Source organism: Pseudorca crassidens, chromosome 12 (genome assembly GCF_039906515.1).
Source record: "Pseudorca crassidens isolate mPseCra1 chromosome 12, mPseCra1.hap1, whole genome shotgun sequence".
Taxonomy (NCBI): Eukaryota; Metazoa; Chordata; class Mammalia; order Artiodactyla; family Delphinidae; genus Pseudorca; species Pseudorca crassidens.
In genome coordinates this window covers 81,901,369-81,914,290 of record NC_090307.1, presented here as the reverse complement: position 1 = coordinate 81,914,290, position 12,922 = coordinate 81,901,369, and the positions used below count along the sequence as shown (strand labels likewise).

Below are 12,922 nucleotides of genomic sequence, written 5' to 3'. Positions count from 1 at the left end.
GGCTTCAAAGGAAGTAATGAAGGTTAAATGAGGTCATAAGGATGGGGCCCTAATCTGATAGGATTAGTGTCCTTACAAGCTCCTTCCCCAGTCACCCCCAGTGCCTGCACCAAGGAAAGCCCAGGTGAGGATGCAGCCAGAAGGCAGCCCTCTGCAAGCCAGAAGAGTTACACCAGAAAGCAAATCTGGGGCACCTTGATCTTGGATTTCCAGCCTCCAGAATTTTGAGGAATAAATACCTGTTGCTTAAACCACCCAGTCTGTACTGTTTTGTTACAGTAGCCTGAGCCTACTAATACAGGCTTCCTCCATGGTGAGGGGCTCCAAGTTTCCCATCTGCTACGCAAACAATTAGAGGCCTCCTTTATAGGTTGTCTGACTGAGGGAAGGGAGTCAGATGGACCTGGGTACAAATCCTCCTGCCACTACCCGGCTGTGTGAACTTGGGCAAATCCCTTTACATCTCTAAACTTCAATTTTCTCATTTGTTCAACAGTGGTGAAAGCTGCCTATTTCCCTTATTGGGATGCTGTGAGAATTAAATTGAGGGAATGCATCTGCACCCAACTTGACCAAATCATTCTCCTGCTTAAAAATCTCTTTGGGTGAGACCACATGACATAGATGAGATAACGCCTGCAAAGTGCCTGGCACACAGTAGAGGCTCAACAAAGACCAGCTCCCTCATTTCTAAGGATTCTTCATGAATTCAGTTATTTATGAGAATAAATTATCTTTTGGTGCCTCAGTTTTCTCACCTGTCAAAGGAGGATACATAAAATAACTATTTGGTTGAACCACATGAAACTGATAATATTTGATTGTTTGGGACCTATGGCAATTTCATAGGGTGCCACCCAATACCTCCTGGGTCTGTGGTAAAGATTTAAAAAAGAGTTAAAACGTGTAAAACGATCGCGAAAAAAAATATGAACCCAAATGATGGCTCTGATGACAATTATAAAGATGATGGTGATGACGACGCTTATGGTATAGAAGGCTCTGAGCTATGCCCTGGGGATACTATGGGAGACAAAACACCACTCTAATCCTTAAGAAGCTCACTGTCTAGTTGGGGAGAAAAACAGGTGCGAATGATCCAATGACAGATGCTTTGACATTTATCACCTCTTCCTTGGGGACCATGGACATTAGACAAGATGCCAGAGGGAGCAGAGTGCTGGTGGGCGAGGAGAGTCAGGCAGAAGCCAAAAGCGAGGGCAGGTCAGTTTGTTTCAGCTGGAAGGAAGAACACGATTTAAGATCTGGAGAGAGAGCCTGAGATGTCTTCTAGGTAACCCCACGTCCATTCTGGTTGCCTCTCCCTGAGGCACTGATCCAGGCAGAGATCCTCCTTTTTTTTTTTTTTTTTTTTTTGTTCTTTTGCGGTACGCGGGCCTCTCATTATTGTGGCCTCTCCCGTTGCGGAGCACAGGCTCCGGACGCGCAGGCTCAGCGGCCATGGCTCACGGGCCCAGCCGCTCCGCAGCATGTGGGATCCTCCCGGACCAGGGCACGAACCCGTGTCCCCTGCATCGGCAGGCGGACTCTCAACCACTGCGCCACCAGGGAAGCCCGAGATCCTCATTCTTGAATCACTATATACATGCTTGGACCTTCATCCCCTGTGCACCCACAACATCCTCACATGGATTCTTTGCTTGAGTCTCTCTCTTGGTGCCCAGTGTGCTCTGGCAAACCAAACTGAGCCTCCTCACTGCCTTGCTTTGCTCTCACTGGCTTCCTTGCCTGGGCTGTCTTCCTGCTGCCCTGCTCCCGGCCCACATGAGTCTCCCTCCTCTTGCCTCATAAGGACCATCCTAAGATATCCTGTCTGTTTCACCCAGAGAATACTCCCATCAGTCTCTTCCCTACCAGGAACTGTGTCTTGTTCCTCATTATAGCCCCAGTGTCCAGCAAAGTGCCTGGCACATAGGAAGCACTCATTAAATATGTGTTGGAGAATGAATGAAGGAAGGAAGGTGAACGGGCAACATATATTAAGTGCTTGGCACATAACACACCCAGATTCTTCTATCTAATCTGCCTCTACCATTTTATATTTTACAGATGAGGAAAGTAAGGGCTAGAAACATGAAGAGACTTGTCCAAAACCAGAAGTGAATTTTTCAGAGAAACAATAATGATCATAAAAGCTGTCACGTATTAAGCTCTTACCATGTGCCAGGTGCTAAGCTCAGCACTTTATGGGATTCTCTCATGGAATCCTCCATGTAACTCTCTAGAGCTGGACTGAGTTTGACCCTTGTTTACACAAGAGGAAACTAAAGCTCAGAGAGGTTGTTAGTTGCCCAAGGCCACACAGCTGGATTCAAAGCTAGAGTTATGGGGCTTCCCTGGTGGCGCAGTGGTTGAGAGTCCACCTGCCAATGCAGGGGACACAGGTTCGTGCCCCGGTCCGGGAAGATCCCACATGCCGCGGAGCAGCTGGGCCCGTGAGCCATGGCTGCTGAGCCTGCGCGTCCGGAGCCTGTGCTCCGCAACGGGAGAGGCCACAACAGTGAGAGGCCCGCGTACCGGGGGGGAAAAAAAAAAAAAAAAAAAAAAAAGCTGGAGTTATGTGTTTGAGTTTTGGCTCTCAACCCCTTATCCACATTCCGGGAGCATAAATAAATGCTTCTGGGTTAAAAGAATGAAGTGGACAGGCTCCTGTCAAAACGTGGGCTGCCCTCAGAGCCCTGAGGATGGGGGTGCCCCAGAGGGTCAAGGGCAGAGCTGGAAGATCAGGGCTCCAGCCAAAGCTGGAGGCAAATCTTGGTGGACTTACCTCCGACCTCCAGGAGGTGCTCCGGACATCTTCCCCAGTGGTCTTTGAGGGGCTTTGGCCAGTGCACCGAAAGTCAATTCTATGATGTGAAGATCTCTGAAAAATCAAGTTGCCAACGACCAATTGCTCAAATTAGTCAACACTGCCAATTTTCCAAAACCTTATTTAAGGAAAATTCTTATCAAATATAGTTGACAAATATGAATACATTCCTCCTGAAGACAGTCAATGACTTACACTCTTAGACATGTGCTAGTTTAATACGCTCAGTGATGATATTCACTGAATTTATACTTCTTGAATACTCTTATCCCCAAATTTATTCAGCATGTTTTAATTATATTCAGAACTTCACTTAAGATATTCAAGAATATATTCTTCATCAGAAGATCGTCACAAGAAAGCTAAAGAGCTCCCATGATATTTCCCTTCAGACAAATTGAGCTTAAAATGCTGCTGAGAATGTATTCGCTGAAAACATTCGAGACTCATTTGTTAGCAAGAAGACCATTTTCGTATTCATTGAAAATATTCAAGAAAGCTAGTAGTCTTCAAGATATTTTTGGCAAATTCAGAAAATTGGTGAGTTGATGGCCCAGCTCAGCCAGGTGTTGGTCTGAGGCCTCTTGCGCCAGCATGGGGACACACTCCTCTCAGTTCTGTGGCAGACATGGGACAGGCCAGTCCTTCTAGAAAGCTGTGAGCTGCATTTGGACCCTCAGAGGAGAAGACAACATTGCTGTGTCCCCAAGCACCACCTTGACCCTTTGGTCACCTTCATGAGAGGGAGAAACAGAAGACACGTTTCCAAGGGCTCTGTACGCATGATTTCCCTCAGTCACCCCGAGGACTTGGTTATAAAAATGATCCCTTTTTACTGATGAAGATGCTGAGGCTTAGGTGAAGTTGCGCGAGATCACCTAGTTAGTCAAGGGCAGAGTGGGGATTTGAACTCAGGCAGAGAGAGAATCTGAACTCTAGGGGCTGAATTTCAGAGCCCGGGGTCTTGGCTGGTGGACTGTACATCCTCACACAAAGATGACCTTCTATGAGCTTCACTGGATCAATGAACAAAGAAACTATAGTCAAGGTGGGGACCTGCTAGTGGGGACTGAGTAGATGGGGCTTTGAAGAAGGAAGGAAGCCAGGAGCTATAAGGGAATTTGCTGGCATATCCACTTGGAGATTAGAAGCTGCAGGCAAAGCAGGAGAAGGAGATAGTGAGTCCCAAGGACAGGCCCCTTTTCCTTTCTCTATGCCATGCAGAAACGAGACTAACGGATATTCTGATGACCTACCTGTGTTTTTCACTTGTTCCACAGTCATGTGATGGCTTAGAGCCCAGATCTGGCTATATTATGTTCCCTGAAACCTTAAAAAAAAAAAAAAAACCTAAGCGCAAAGCACAGTGGGAGAACAAGGCTAGCCATTAACGGAGGTGCTTGCACTGTTTCCCAGCAGCAACCTTAGAGAAGTTTTCCAAAGTATTCGCTTCATTCTTCCTTTTGAGGGGAAAATAATGTTATTTTCTTCTTTATTTTCCAAGTGAGATGCACACCATGTGTACATTGTTGATAAATCAAAAAGTATGTATAAGCTAAAATAAGACAAAAATCACCCACAAATCTTCCTTCCCCTACTTCAAAAACTCCTTGTTAACAGCGGGTGTGTATTTTTCCCCAGGGCTTTTGTTTTTATGCAATTTTTAAATGGGATCATATTACACATGCTATTTTGTAACTTAATTCCTTTAATTTATTATGATCTTATTAATGAAGACAACTTCACATCGTTTTTATTATTGCAGATTTCTGATTGTTGATGATTTATTCCCTGAACCCAAAGAGGTAAGAGATGGAGAAGGCTTTGGGGCTACTTGGGGAGTTGGCTGTGGGACAAGGTGTCCTCCGACAGGACTTAGGAGGGTTTTGGTGGGTGGGTCTCTGAGGAGGGGCCACCTATGGCTCCCTCCAGCCAGTCAGGGCTCAGGAACTTCCGATGGCAAACATGTGGGGAGATGTTACAATGATCTTCCACAAGTGACAGAACCCCACCTCTGTCAAGTGGGGTAGCTTTGAGAATTGTGTTACATCAGCCTGCAAAGTGCCTGCCCAGCGCCTCTCCCTTGACCCTCTCTACTCCACTGATCTAACACAGACACCTCCACAGACACAGCAGGGTTCTGGAAATCCCTCCCAAGGACGATGGATTTTAGCAGCTTTCGTTCCACCAAGACAGTAGTGTGTTGGCAGGGCACAGCAGAACTTGTCTGGACAGTGTGACCAGGCTCCTCTGAATGGCAGGAACTTAGCTCTGAGGTCACGGTTTCCTGGACCTCAGCATCCTTCCCCTCACCACCGGCTGGCTTTTCCACATCCTCCTCTTCTGCTTCCTGCTTGGTCTCCCTTTCTTATTCCCAGTTGTCTTTTTTTTTTTTTTTCCAGAGTCTAAACACATAGAGCGAACCTTGATGTGGTGGATGTTACTGCCAGGGGTGGGGAGCTAATGAAACCCTTGGGAGGTGAACTGAGGCTGGACCGCCTTGTATTGTTATTTGCTGCTTGAGAATAAATATAAAGAATAGACACCCTTGGAGAAAAGGGAACCCTCCTACACCGTTGGTGGGAATATAAGTTGGTGCAGCCACTATGGAAAACAGTGTGGATGTTCCTCAGAAAACTGAAAATAGAACTACCATATGCTCCAGCAATCCCACTCCTGGGCATATACCCAGACAAAACTATAATTCAAAAAGATACATGCATCCCCTCTGTTCATAGCAGCACTATTCACAATAGCCAAGACATGGAAACAACCTATGTCCCTCAACAGATGAATGGATAAAGAAGATGTGGTATATATATACAATGGAATATTATTACTCAGCCATAAAAAGGAATGAAATAATGCCGTTTGCAGCAACACGGATGCAACTAGCGATGATCATACTAAGTGAAGTAAGTCAGAAAGAGACAGAAGAATACCATAGGATATCACTTACATGTGGAATCTGAAATATGACACAAATGAACCTATCTACAATGCAGAAACAGACTCACAGACATAGAGAACAGACTTGTGGTTGCCGAGGGGGAGGGGGTGGGGGAGGGAAGGACTTGGAGTTTGGGATTAGCAGATGCAAACTAGTATATACAGGATGGATAAACAGCAAGGTCCTCCTGTATAGCCCAGGGAACTATATTCAATATCCTGTGATAAACCATCATGGAAAAGAATATGAAAAAGAATGTCTCTATGTGTATGACTGAGTCACTTTGCTGTACAGCAGAGATTGGCACAGCATTGGAAATCAACTACACTTCAATAAAAAAAGAATTAATAGACACCCTCAAAGCAGTCATTCCCCTGTGCAACAGAGACTCCTCAACAATATTTTAGTTTTAGCTAGTTAGTGAGATAATGTATATTTAAAAAACCCCAGTGCCTGGTACATAGTAAGCAGTCAGTAGATGCTAGCTAGTACTATGATTGTGATCCCTTAAAAATGCATAGAGGGGGGCTTCCCTGGGGGCCCAGTGGTTGAGAGTTCGCCTGCCGATGCAGGGGACACGGGTTCGTGCCCTGGTCCGGGAAGATCCCACATGCCGCGGAGCGGCTGGGCCCGTGAGCCATGGCCGCTGACCCTGCGCATCCGGAGCCTGTGCTCCGCAAGGGGAGAGGCCACAGCAGTGAGAGGCCCGCGTACTGCAAAAAAAAAAAAAAATGCATAGAGGGGCTTCCCTGGTGGCGCAGTAGTGAAGAATCCACCTGCCAATGCAGGGGACAAGGGTTCGAGGCCTGGTCCGGGAAGATCCCACATGCCGCGGAGCAACTAAGCCCGTGAGCTACAACTAATGAGCCCACGCGCCGCAACTACTGAAGCCCGTGCGCCTAAAGCCTGTGCTCCGCAACAAGAGAAGCCACCGCAATGAGAAGCCTGCACACCGCAATGAAGAGTAGCCCCCGCTCGCCACAACTAGAGAAAGCTCAGGCGCAGCAACGAAGACCCAACACAAGAAGGAAGGAAGGAAGGAGGGAAGGAGGGAAGGAGGGAAGGAAGGGAGGAAGGGAGGAAGGGAGGAAGGGAGGAAGGGAGGAAGGGAGGAAGGGAGGAAGGGAGGAAGGGAGGAAGGGAGGAAGGGAGGAAGGGAGGAAGGAAGCATAGAAAGCATTTAGACCTTGCATCTGGGCACCCACGGGAAGTCTGAGACAAACACCATTCCTGTAATGAGACCCTCCTCCTCGACCCTGGAAACAGCCCCGGGCAGAGTGCATGCTGGCAGTATTTTCATACCCCATCACCTCCTGAAGACAGCCAGGGTGTCAGCAGGCAGGTAAATGCGCTCATCTTTTCCCGCTGAAATTGGCACGTCCGGCGTGGAGCTTCGATGATCTATTTATCGGGGACTGTTCTGCTCTGGCATGGAAGTGCCCTGGTTTGCTGAGTGGTCTATTCATTTGTCTCTGCTGGCAATGCAGGCTTGTGGGGTCCCCATCCTGGTTCCCACTGATGCCTTATTCCTCCTGCATCCTGCAGCTCACACTGAGGGCAGGCCCAGGGGCTGGCGGTGTGCTTGCCTCCCCACCTACAAAGGTGCCCTCCAGGGCTGGCTTGGGGGTGGGGGCAGCTCACGTGGCATCAAAGAAACCACACCTCCAAGATCAAGGCCCTTTTCAAGATGCCTTGGGAGTGGAATTGCTCCAGGCTCAAATGCTGGCTCTGCTCTTTCTTAGTTGTGCGCCCCAAGCAAACGGCAGTTATGAGGGAATAAAGACACGCATTTCCCGCTTTCTTGTGAGGAGAGCATATGTAAAGCACCTGGCACTAGTAAAGTGAGCCTGACACACGTAGGAAGCTCTTAATAAAAGGCAGCTATTGCTCACATCTTCATCCTCATTACCATTCCCCTGGGCTCCGAGCTGGTCCCCGGAGAGGGTGGGGTTTTCTCCTAGGCTGATGAAATACCAGAGCTGGAAGCAACCTAGAGAAAAAGCCAGACCGCTGGATTGAAGCTTTGACTCCGTAACACTGTCACACTGTGTGATCGAGCGGCAAGTTACTTCACCTCCCTGAACCTTAGTTTCCTCATCTGTCAAATGGAGGCAACAAAATGAGATACATCACGAGAAGCATCAGGCCTCGAGGGGGCTCAGTGAAGATCGGTTTCTTCCACCCCTCCCCTCACTTGCGCGATGCTTTACAATTCGCAAAGGGAGGTTACAGACATTATCTGATGCGATCCCCCCGCGACACCCCCAGCCCAGGGACAGATCACAATCCCTGGTTCACAGATGGGGAAACAGGGGCTCAGAGAAGCGCAGCAACTTGTCCCAACTCATATTCATTCATGTAACAAGTATTTACTGAGTGCCTACTGCACGCCTGGTGCTTCGGATATAGTGATGAACACAACAGGCAAACAGAAAAAAAAACTCCCTGTCCTCATAGAGCTTACATTCTAGAGATGGGGTGCAGATAATAAACAATGGAGATAACAAAAAGACAAATTATATGTTAGGAAGTGACAAGTGCTCTGGAAACTAGATCATGACGGGGGGGGGATCACGAATGATGGATGGAGGAGAGACAGGTCGTAGTTTTTTTTGTTTGTTTGTTTGGTTTTTTGAGGTACGCGGGCCTCTCACTGTTGTGGCCTCTCCCGTTGCGGAGCACAGGCTCCGGACGCGCAGGCTCAGCGGCCATGGCTCACGGGCCCAGCCGCTCCGCGGCATGTGGGATCTTCCCGGACCAGGGCACAAACCCGTGTCCCCCGCATCGGCAGGCGGACTCTCAACCACTGCGCCACCAGGGAAGCCCAACAGGTCGTAGTTTTAAGGAGGGTGTTCAGGATGAGTCTTATTGAGAAAGTGACAGCAGAGCAAAAACTTGAGGGAGCCAAGGGTGTTAGCAATGCAGACGTCTGGTGGGGAAAAGCATTCCAGGCAGAAGGAACAGTGCATGCAAAGGCCCTGAGGTGACAGTGAGCCTGAGGTGTTCACAGAACAGCAGGGAGTGGAGTGGAGAGAGAGGGAAGGGATGAGGTTGGAGGGACACAGAGGTAATGGGGGGTGCGTGTGTATTCAGAGAGAGACTCCTTTAGGGCTTTGTAGCCATAATAAGGACCATAGCTCAGTGAATTAAGGAGCCATAGGAGGGTTTAAATAAAGTCGTGCCATGGTCTGAGTAGTATTTTCCCAGGACTGCTCTAGCTGTCGCAGACAAATTGAATGCAGGGTATTCATCAGCAGATGAATGTGTAAACAAAATGTGATCACTCCATACAATGGCATATCATTCAGCCATAAACAGGAGTGAAGTTCTGACACGGGCTACAGCATGGGTGAACCCTGAAAACACGCTAAGTGAAAGAAGCCAGACACAAAGGGATCTTGTATGATTCGAATTCTATGAGATACCTAGAGTAGGCAAATTCATAGAGATGGAAAGTAGGTTAGCGGTTACCAGGGACGGGGGAGAGAAAGGAATGGGGGTAGTTATCGCTTCATGCCTAGAGTTCTATTTGAAATAATGAAAGTTTTGGAAAGAGATAGTGGTGATGGTTACACAAACGGTGAATGTAATTAATGCAGTTGAATTGTGCTCCGGTAAAACATGGTTAAAATGGCAAATTTCGTTATAGATTTTACCAAAAAAACAAAAATTGACCGCGGGGACAAGGATAGAAATAGCCTATAGGCTGTAACAGAGGCTCAGACCAAGGCGAGGAGGTGAGAGGGCTCAGACACTGGATACACGTGTGAATTAAGACCAGGTGTGGAACCTGGTCTCCCGAACCCTCCCCAGGACCTCAGGGCCCTGGAACCACACAGCAAGCGTTCTGTGCTCACCGCAGGTCCCCACCCTCCCAGTCTCCTGATGCTTCCAGATCCTGGTGGCGCAGCCAGGACGGGTGCCGGATCCCTCCGGTTCACTGGGAGGATGCGGTGTAGGTACACAGAGGGGAGGTTGTGGGCTGAGGCCCTTGTGGACGTTGGCACCACACCCCACACACATGCACGCACACATCCAGGGTTTGCACCGCCAGCCCTGCCCAGGCAGCTCAGCTCCAAGCTGGCAGTTACACCTCTGTTTGCTGTATCGCTCTGGTTGTCTGGGAGATGAGTTCCAAGGTCACGAGCCCAGATTAGAAACTGGGGGGAGCCCATGAGCTCACGAACAACACTGTTGCTGTTTGCACACCATGGACCTTAGTAACCGGCCAGAGAGACACTGGCCCAAATCCTGCTTCTCCTTAATTCGGGCACCATGGACAGAGGGGATACCGGCTCAAGTTAAAAAAATAACTTGAACATCCACTTTATTTTTTAAAAAATTAGTGTCACTTTAAAACAACTAAAATATAAATGCAAATTTATATTTCTTTTAAATGGAGTATTATACAGACTGCCTGCTTGAGGCCGGCTTTCCCCATGCACCGTGACAATAAATCATCTTCAGGAGTGTGGCAGTTAACGGCTGCATACTTTCTCCCATTGTGTGGAAGCGCCGTCACCTGTGCAACTAAACCCCTCCCGCGGGCTATGGACTCTGACAGTCCTGAGCTCAAATCCCTGAGCTCAAATTCTACTTCCTATGTGACCTTGGGCAGGTTGCTTCCCTTCTCTGATTCCTTATTTCCTCCTGTGGGGAGTATGCCACCCAGCTCCTGGACTTGTGAGGGTTAAGGGACAAACAGGTGAATGGATGTTGTAAAGTGACAAGTGCTAGACAAACAGGAGGATTCGTTTGACAGAGGACCCCAGAGAGTACGGACGACGCCTAGCGACAGGCGGACAAGGAGAGAGGGCAGTCGAGGAGAGTCCTGGGTTTTCTGGGGGAGGAGTGCGTGTTGATGCCGTGAGCGAAAGGGGGGAAAGGGAGGGAGGGGAGCAGTGTGCAGGAAGAGATATTGAATTCTGTTTTGCTCGTGAGGAGTTTGAGAAGGCCTCGGGTGGAAATGCTTAGGGGGTACTTGGAGCTCTGGAGAGCCGATCTGGACTGCAAGGAGGAACTGGGTGTGTTAACATAGAGATGGCCATTGGAGCTACGGAATGTGTGTGCCGATCCCGGGGAGAAGCAGAAGGGGCTTAGGACAGGATCCCGAGCACCACTGCATTGATGGGATGTTTCCAGGAGATGGAGGAACAAAGGGAGAGGTAGGAGGACTTGCCCAGGGTCACAGAAGGAATTTGTTTTTGAGCTGGATCGGAACTCAGGTGCCCCTTTGTAGGTGGCGTGCAGATGCCGCTCAGCCCAGCACCTCTCCATGTCTCTCTCTCTCTTCCTCTCTCGCTATAGCAGCTGGTGTTCATTGTTTTCAAGGGAAAGAAATGGACTCTATCTAGTTCAGGGGGAGAAGGATTTGGTAGAGCACATACAGTTGAAAGGAAAGCTCAGCACTGGCCCCCAGGAAGTGTGGGAACCACTGACCTACACTGCCCACCTTGGCCAGGCACGACCATAACCACTTGCGTGTGTTGTCTCACAACAGGAGGTCCCGATAAGGAACACAGTGTGCTGCTGCCGAAAACTAACAAGGAGGATTCGGGAGGGGCCCCAAGGAGGGAGGAGACGCCAGCCCATAATGTTGTCCTGCCAACCTCACGCGCTGGAACCTTCGTGCTGGAACTTAGCTGAGAGATGCGTGCGCCACCAGGAAGGACCCTGAGTCAGACCAAATATGGGCCAAGCAAGATGAATGGCCAGAGACAACCCGGAAACTAACCCCATCACCATAAAACCCGAGACTGCGAGCCACGTGGCAGAGCAGTTCTCCTGGGCTCCCTCACCCTGCTGCTCTCCACCCGGGCGCCCCTTCCCAATAAAGTCTCCTGCTTTGTCAGCACATGTGTCTCCTTGGACAATTTATCTCCTAATGTTAAACAAGAGCCCATTCTTGGGCCCTGGAGAGGGTGCCCCTTCCTGCAACAGAAGGACAGGAAGGGAGTCGGGCTGAAGACCTAGGGAGTAAGAAAAAGGAGCATCTCTTCAGGGCATCGTCACTGGGATGAATCAGCTTCAGTTCTTTCCCATCCTCCCATCTCTCTGCTAACGGTTCACACTCCCATGAGAGACCCTGATTGGCTTAGCGTGGGCCATGTGCCCACCCTTGGTGAAGGAAGGACAGGGCCCTGGGATGGCAATTCCCAATGAAACCACACACAAGGGTGAGGATACCCCAAAGAGATATTAAGGGACTGGGACCAGAGGAAGGGGACATGGAAGCTGCCAGGCAGAAGCCACAGGTGTGACTCTGCTGGGCGCAGGGCTCTCTGGAGCCTCCGAAGAAGGGTTAAAGGGCATTCCCTGGAGGAGGCGAGACTTGAGCACGGGTGCCCGTGATTAGGCAACCTGATTAATTCATCACTACCCTCTTATACCCGGCAGGATCCCAAAGGGATGCAACAGAAGGTGGAACAGGATAGCTTTAACGAGAAGAGGAAGAGCAAACAAGACCTTAGCCACTCGTAAGCGTTAGGGATGAGAGTGGGGCAGGGGAAGGTAGGGCTACACCGCCAAAGCGCTCTCTCGGTGCCAGGATTGCTCCAAGCGTTTTACGTATCCTGACTCATTGGTTCACAACTCTACAAAGCAGTCTATCATCACCTCTACGTTATTGTCAGGGAGCCTGAGGCACAAGGAAGTTAAGACGGTCCGGGAGGATCCCACATGCCGCGGCGGAGCGGCTGGGCCCGTGAGCCGTGGCCGCTGGGCCTGCGCGTCCGGAGCCTGTACTCCGCAACGGGAGAGGCCACAACAGTGAGAGGTCCGCGTACCGCAAAAAAAAAAATAGTGTCACTTTAAAGCAACTAAAGTATAAATGCAAATTTATATTTCTTTTAAATGGAGTATTATACAGACTGCCTGCTTGAGGCCGGCTTTCCCCATGCGCCGTGACAATAAATCATCTTCAGGAGTGTGGCAGTTAACGGCTGCATACTTTCTCCCATTGTGTGGAAGCGCCGTCACCTGTGCAACTAGACCCCTCTAGTTGAGCCGTTTTGTCATTTCTAATTATCCCTGAGCATAAATGCAGCAGACGCTGCTGGGGATCGGCTCAGATCTCCTCATGTGCTTTTTACTGTTTCTGAGCACACCCACCCTGGCTGCTGGGCACTCTTGTTGACATGGGT

The 12,922-nt window shown here is 49.4% G+C and overlaps 1 protein-coding gene across 2 annotated transcripts in view; it reads right to left on the bottom strand.

The window, feature by feature from the left end:
- Window positions 1–12,922, bottom strand: part of CCDC60 (coiled-coil domain containing 60) — a 271,219-nt gene that overhangs the window by 248,554 nt on the left and 9,743 nt on the right. The window contains exons 1-2 of one of the 2 annotated variants that reach the window (XM_067700777.1): window positions 4,087–4,149; window positions 2,789–2,884 (exon numbers count right to left, since the gene is read on the bottom strand). The gene's annotated coding sequence lies outside the window, so the exon portion shown is untranslated. Of the gene's footprint in view, window positions 1–2,788; window positions 2,885–4,086; window positions 4,150–12,922 lie in introns of those variants that run through there. The other variant, XM_067700776.1, reaches the window with a different exon arrangement.